Genomic DNA, 7,646 nt, shown 5'->3' with positions numbered 1-7,646 from the left:
AAAAATAATTAACACTAAAGTGCTTAAATCATGGAATTTTAAATTACGACGACGCAGACGCCGCGCCGGCTCGTTAAATCAAATGACACGAGCTAACGAAGCAAAGTACATTGAAAATTATTATACATGTCTGATAATTTTAAATTTATAACGGTTATTCAATTTTATTTATAAAATTATTTATATTCTTTATATATATTATTTTATAGGTTGATTTGTAGAGTCGGTTATGAATATCAGTTACATAGAACAGGGCCTTTGTTATCTATTGTAGAGTAATATAATATTATAGAGCTTCTTAGCTATCGGGCATTAGCTCAAAGTAACACGTCTGTGGAATCAATGAACCTAAAAAACGACTCATCACAAGTCTCTAATACGTCAATAGCCCAATAAGCAAAACAAAGTTAATCGCTCACCCAACAATAGTATCAAACGTTCACAGAATGGTTGAGCCAGTCGCGACACTTCACCATATTTATTATTTACGCTAAACCGCGACACTGAGCGAATTTATGAAAAGCCCCGAATGGCGCGCGAACCTAATCTCTTTGATTGCGTACGGAAAATCACGGTTGAGTGGTCTACTGTAAGCACTGTTTTTGGTGTTCCCTGGGGTTCATTATTAACTGTTTTGTTTCGCTAAGCGACCATAAATTTCGCCGATTTATGTCGTGAAGTTTGTCTGATTTGGGTTTGAACAAAAAGTTACACTCTCATTCAATGGGCTAAGTTTAAAGGCATTTTGGTGATTAGTTTGATTTTGTTTTTGTTTGAGCTATATTTAACATTATTTTTAATAATTTTTATAAATGAATTGTAGGAGATTAGTTTCACCGCCTTGTTCCATCTGTAGGAAGATAATTACTAAAGTATTTGGAGAAGAGGGTTCTCCATATACCTACACATTTTGATATTTATTATGGATATTTTAAGAGTTATAATGTAGGAATATCTGTTACAAGACTGATTATAAAATTATCTTAAAATTAAGATATTTTAAAATCTTAGTAAAGAATACTTTAAATACATACATTCAAAGAATGAAATAAAATACTGGAGTACACGAACGTTTAATCCTCTTTAGGTGGAAAATATGGCAAAGCACGTGGCAAACGTCGTGTAATGTGACACTAATTAAACAGTATATTTATACGTATTCCAAGACAAAATACCTCTGCTCGCCATGTCTTTGTAGAAAAGATGAATATAAAGGCAATACAAAGAATGATATATGAAATAATAATGAAAAAATATTTTAGTTTACCTTTTTATGGAATGTATCCAGTTGGTCTACAGTTAATTACCTTCGATGAATGCGAAGCTTGTAAACGAAGGATTCTACTTGTAGTTACCTTTTAAACTTAGGTACTTATATATGTTAATATAATATTAGAAGTAAGGTTGATATGTTTGGAGGTTAAAAGTAACACCTGAACCATTAACACAAACTTTTTTTTTTATTGCTTTGAATATCGAGACGAGCTTGCGGTTTGCCTGATGGTAAGCGATACGACCGCCCATACCCCACCCACAGTAGAAAGACCATTCAACACCTTGAATTACAAAGTATTGTTTGGTATTCCACTGCGCTCGCAATCCTGAGAGGTAAGATGCTAGATCTCATAACTCATTATGTCGAGTAGTTACACTGGCTACAATGTCCCAAGCCGGAACACAACAGTGACTACACATTACTGCTTGGCGGCCGAAATAGATTGCGGTGGTACCTGCCCAGGCGAACTCTCACAAATGAGAGACCTATCACCAGTATTCGAATAAAATTATACACACTCATAGACAAGTCCTGGATACAAGCTGGCGGAGCTGCGAGAGAAACTAGTGTAATAAAATAAATATTTCAAACAAACAACGGTACTTATTATAAATCTTGGCCTAAAAGTTAATTAGACTTTAGCAAGATTAGCGATAAATCAATTAGGTAGCTTAATTTTATAAGACCTTTGACGTTCAAACTAAGATCCTTTCTTTAATTTTTGTGTGTATTTTATGTAAAGATTTTGACAGGGGTATGATATTGTAGATTTAGTTTAAGGTTAGCTTTTTATATTATTTAGTTTCATACGTATATTTAACAGTATTTTTTAAATTTTTTTAATGTTCATGTATCAAGCATGTATCTACATGATATATTCAGCCAGTCATTCTATTATCTAAAAGATATATCTCTATAATTCCTATTTTTACTGACATTAACTTTCAAATCAAAAATATACGTGGTTTTAACATTGAAATAATGTCAAAATTCTGTTGAGTAAAATATTTTATATTCCATTGTACCCAAAATGTCTGTGACTTTTTCATGTGAATAAATGCGTAAAAACGGGGTTTCTGTTCATTTATAAATGTGCACCGAGACGTATTACTTGATTCCTTCCTCTCTTTTACGAAGGCTAGTTGTCTCATCGTTCAGCGTAACTGGATCAAATTAATGTTCGTCATAAACTCTGGGAAACTAAAGGAGTTGCCCATTATTTCTTTATTTTTTTATTGAGATAATTGCATAAATGTAACACATAGACAATGATTATATGATTGTAGTTATATTGTTACGTAATGTATAGAACGCTTAAATGATTTATTATGTTTTTAAATAAGTAAGAGATGCCTTAAAATTATAATAAAAAAAAGGTTTTTTAACAAGTCTATTTGTCTCTTCTTGCATGCTTTCGTTTTTTTTTATTGTTTTGAATGCAGTGCATCAGGGATGTTTGCAGAGGCACGCGTAGATTGCTTTAACGCCACAATGCTCAAACGTTGTGGGTCACTGGTGCACAGGGTGAGAGTCAGCACCAATAGCATTTTGAACATGTTTGCAAATAGGCTAGTCTGTGCCTACGTGAATCATGGCTGCAGAAGGCATGCTCCGATATGAGGAGAGCAGTAGTTAACGCATTATTGTTTATCGCCTCATAATTATCTTACTAATACAAATATAAGTATTGTTTTACTAACCCCAAATGTGTCTATGTTACTTGATTAATAATAATAAATAAATGAAATGACAAGATAAGCTTGCCGTTCGCTTGATGGTAAGCGATACGACCGCCCATAAACAGTAAAAAAAACATTCGATACCTTGAATTACGTAGTATTGTTTGGTATTCCACTGCGCTCGCCATCCTAAGACATGAGATGTTGTCTTAACCAACCCAGACGGACTCTCACATATGAGAGACCTACCTAAGAGAGAAGTTCTGTAGTTGGCATAACGATATCATGTTTCCTTTATTCTCATACTTAACGAGATTATGATGTATGAATAAATTTCTGGGCCTAATTAATTATGTCGGTTCTTTATTATGAAAAGAAGCCGCGTGATTTCGCTTGCCAAGCCCCACACCTGACAAAAACATGTCTAGATCCATCAGAACACATCACCTAATCATAACAAATGTTACCATTTAAAGGAAATTAATTGCCAACAGCCAACACGCCCGCCGCCATTAGTCCAAAAAATATCGTGTCATTCTACCAAGAGCTCGCATGAAATATTCGTAGACCCTTTTGTGAAATTCGCGTATTAATCTTTTCGGGTGTTGCTCGACACCCGGTTACCGTGATGTATACGGTCAGGACATTTTTTACGTCTAGACAATTCAAATCCAGCCCTGTTAGAAAGAGATAACGTGTAATTTACCTTGATAAGTTTTGGTAATAGTAAATAAGTGGTCCTTTGCGTCCAGTTATATTAACTATGGCTGTCTAATGTATACAATTCACTTATGACGGATGCTACTGATAAATAACTTTATTCATACAAATGATTTTTCTAGTAATGAATTTATTTATGAATTCACATTGCTTTATGATGTAGTCAGAAGTATTTTAATGTGACCTTTACTAGTTTAAACAATGTAATTGTACCTCTCGTTGGCTGCAATGGTAATGTAATTTTAATGGCGGGCTCTCATATTTGTCTGTAGTGATAATGCAACATTACTGGAAGTCGTTAAATAAATATGAAGATATTAGCAATTACTGTCTATAAGTATTGTAAATATGCCATTTTTATTATTAAAAATATAACAAATTTATTTATACTGGTTAGTTAAAGTGTTGAGGATATTTTTCATTAATTTAACCTTTGGGCTCAGTTAAAATTAGCAATTGTTTTTGGAATGTAAACTGGATATGAATTTTTTACAAGGTATTAACTACACCCTCATTTTGTAGAGCACAATAAAAATTAGGCAGTAAAACTACATTACTTATGGACTGCCGAGACGAATGTCCGCAGGTTCAAAACCCAAGGGTACATACATATCTTTGACTATTCTTTGTGTGTATTATTTGTAAATTATCGCTTGCTTTAATGGTGAAGGATAACTTCGTGAGCAAAACCTGCACACCTGAGAAATTCATTAGAGGAATTTTGAGGGTGTGTGAATTCTACCAATCCGCACTAAGCCAGCGTGGTGGACTTAGGTCTAATACCTCTCAGCAGTAGAGGAGGCTCGTGCCCAGAAGTGGGGTAGTATATAATACAGGGTATGATGACAGGGTGATATTATATTATTATTTATTTTCATTAAAACTACATTTAATTAGAATTTTATTTTATTTATTCATAAAGTCCATTTACACCGAGAATGATAACTTTTTATTTAATAAATTCATTTGTAAAAAAATTACATTAATTTTTTTCAGCCGCGTAGAAATATTTTAACAGATTTATTAATCAGTGTTTTTAATTAAAATGCTAATTAATGCTAATTTCTTTGCTGTGAATTTATTTTATATAAAATAGTTCAAAATTATTAAAGATAATTCTTAATAACTCTTAGTAAAACTATTAAATCAGCGAATAGTATCAGAAACTGGAAGCTCTAATTTAGATGCTCAAACATATGTACGTCACTAAAATCAAATTACGTGTTTTGCGACTGCTCTAGGTTTTACGATCGCTCTCTATAATTCGAAAGATTATTTGGGAGCATCGGTGCAAAAGTTTGAAAAATATTATCTGCAAATGGCTTGAACTCCAACCGTACTTTTGCAATTATGATCTAGCTTGCAGTTTTACTAACATTAACGAAACTTATTCCAAAAAACTCTGTGGTACAGGCAAACTTACAGATTATAAAAAATATTATGTTCGTAGTTTTGCTCAACCTACCCTCTTTGTTGCGCAAACAAAAACAAAAGAAGAGTTGACGATAAGAAATTTGACATTGAGTTTTTGTTAGTCGTTTTTCTGTATTTTAAACGTTCGCTTTTGTTAAATAATATTCAAGCTTCTCTTGTATCTGTGACCAAAATTTTTATGCGAATGTACAAATTGTTTCGTTTCTTTCAAGCTACAATTTTTATAAATTTTGTTTTATATTATAAATATCATTTTTAAGGAAGATTATAAAGCGTGATTCCTGAGAGATTTATGTAAAATGGACATTATTCGTAGTATACTTGACATAAATCAAAATAGCCGTAAGTGTACATAAATTATGCTTTATTTCAAACGCAATTCATTTTAAAACGAAAAAAAAACCCTAGTGGCGATTTCACACACACCCTTTTTATCTCTGAAGGGGTAGGCAGAGGCGCAAGTTATGCATACATTTTTCGCTGTACCTTCTGCGTCCCATGATATGATAGCACGCGACCCCATCACCATATCGGGCACAAACTCCAAACTCCAAGCTGATACTGATAAGAAAAACCCAATATCACTAACCCGAGACTTGAGCAGTCGTAATACAACGCCACAGAGGCAGTCATGATTTCACAGTATAATTTGCCAAAACAAACCATTTTGAGTAACAAAGTACGTGAAACATTTCATGCATGAACATAGATCTGTATTAGGCCAGCGAGGACTCCGGTAACATAATTACGACTAGTCCGACTACTGATTTCGAATTCAACCGTAGTTTAACGTACAACTGAATTTGGGAGCTTAATTTCATCGTGCGAGATTTAATAGGGTCAAATTATTTGATCTAAACTGAATGCAATAATGACAAGTTTGGTTGATGAATGCGCAAGGGGAATATTGATTGTGGTTGTTGCCTTTTCTTTTGTGATATTAAATTTAGTGGTAGAGTACACGCGATAGGCCTTTCATATGGATCACCCGATCAGTATGGAATTCATGATTTCTTATGTTTACGCGAATGTGAGACAATGAAATAAAACTATTTGACGGATTTCATCGCGGTTTTTTTATATAATAATTTTTCCTGACGTTTCGTACACTTTGCAGCCTTCGTAATCACGGAGTGGACTGCAAGCATGAAGGCTGCAAAGTCTTCGAAACATCGAGAGAAAACTATAATACAAAGAAACCGCGATAAAATCCGTAAAATAGATTTATTCAACATATATGTCACATTTACTCTTCTGAAAACAAAATCTTTGTAAATTACAAAATTAAATACAGACTTACGGCATCAGTATTGTGAGATATCTGCAGTGAAACCTCTGGATGCCAAGCACGAACATTCCATGTACATACAATGTACAACTCCATTGAGTGCTTATATTGTGTCACGTGCAAGTGGAATTTGAAAATCGGATATTACACTCTATAGCCACGTCAAAACAGCCACAATAGAACATAAAAATCTAATAAAATTCGTTGTTGATTGACATCACATTTCGAAAACTTCGTAAATAAGAAAGAAGTCTTGACTTATACTTATATTTTTGCTTATTTAAAATATTTATTATGGCCATAAAATATAGGCATACGCTGAAGTTAGTTTTTAAGGAATTTAATAGTAGTGGAGGGAGTTCTGCATTTCTTTATAATATTAACAAATAATTTCCACAATTTCTCTCTAAAGTTGTCGCCCAAAAATACGTTGCAACTACAATTCGCACATCACAAAACCTTTCTACAATTAACAAACACTTCTAAAATAAAAACCCGGCATAAAAGCATTTTATAAAAGAGTTAAGTAAACGTGTGTAGCTCACATACGTGTCAGTAAACTGCATGCACTTAACTCCCGTCGAGAACACAGGAGTCCTTTTACACGCAGAGGAAAAACAAGAGGAGGTCGAGTGTGATAACAACATATTCATTCTGCCAGCTCTTTTATTTAATCTTGACCAAACTGTTATTCTTATTATAAGTACGCGTAACTTGTATGATGTTTTATGATCACTGAAAGATTTTATTTTGAGATAATTTCTATATTATCAGTATCTGTCAACGTAAGTGTTATTGCATGTGAACGCGTTAATATCTAGACTGAATATTTAGGTAATTTAGTCATGGAATCATCATTATCCTCGCATGCTATAACTTTTTACCTATGAACTGAGTTTAAAACGTGAGGAATCGATATCAAGCGCTAGTAAAGTAACAGTTCCTACTTATTAATGACTTTATTTAGTCATATATTAGCATGACCATTGGCCAAACTAATTAAGATCAATTGATCTACGACGGAAAGTTCTCGATCAAAACCTCAATGGGACTTGACGATGTTACTAGCTCAATGCAGAAATGCGTGGTATTTCAACGATTCTATGCATTGTCAGTGTCACAATAGGTTACTGATGTGCATCAAAATACCTTGTCCGTTGAACGATTCTGTTGGAGTATGACGAGTGTTCCTATTTTAAGACATACAATTCTATAGGCTAAACGTTGCAGAAGATGTCAAATTATTTCA

Source organism: Manduca sexta, chromosome 17 (assembly GCF_014839805.1).
Source record: "Manduca sexta isolate Smith_Timp_Sample1 chromosome 17, JHU_Msex_v1.0, whole genome shotgun sequence".
NCBI lineage: Eukaryota > Metazoa > Arthropoda > Insecta > Lepidoptera > Sphingidae > Manduca > Manduca sexta.
The sequence above is the reverse complement of the archived record's forward strand: the minus strand, read 5'-3'. Positions refer to the sequence as shown.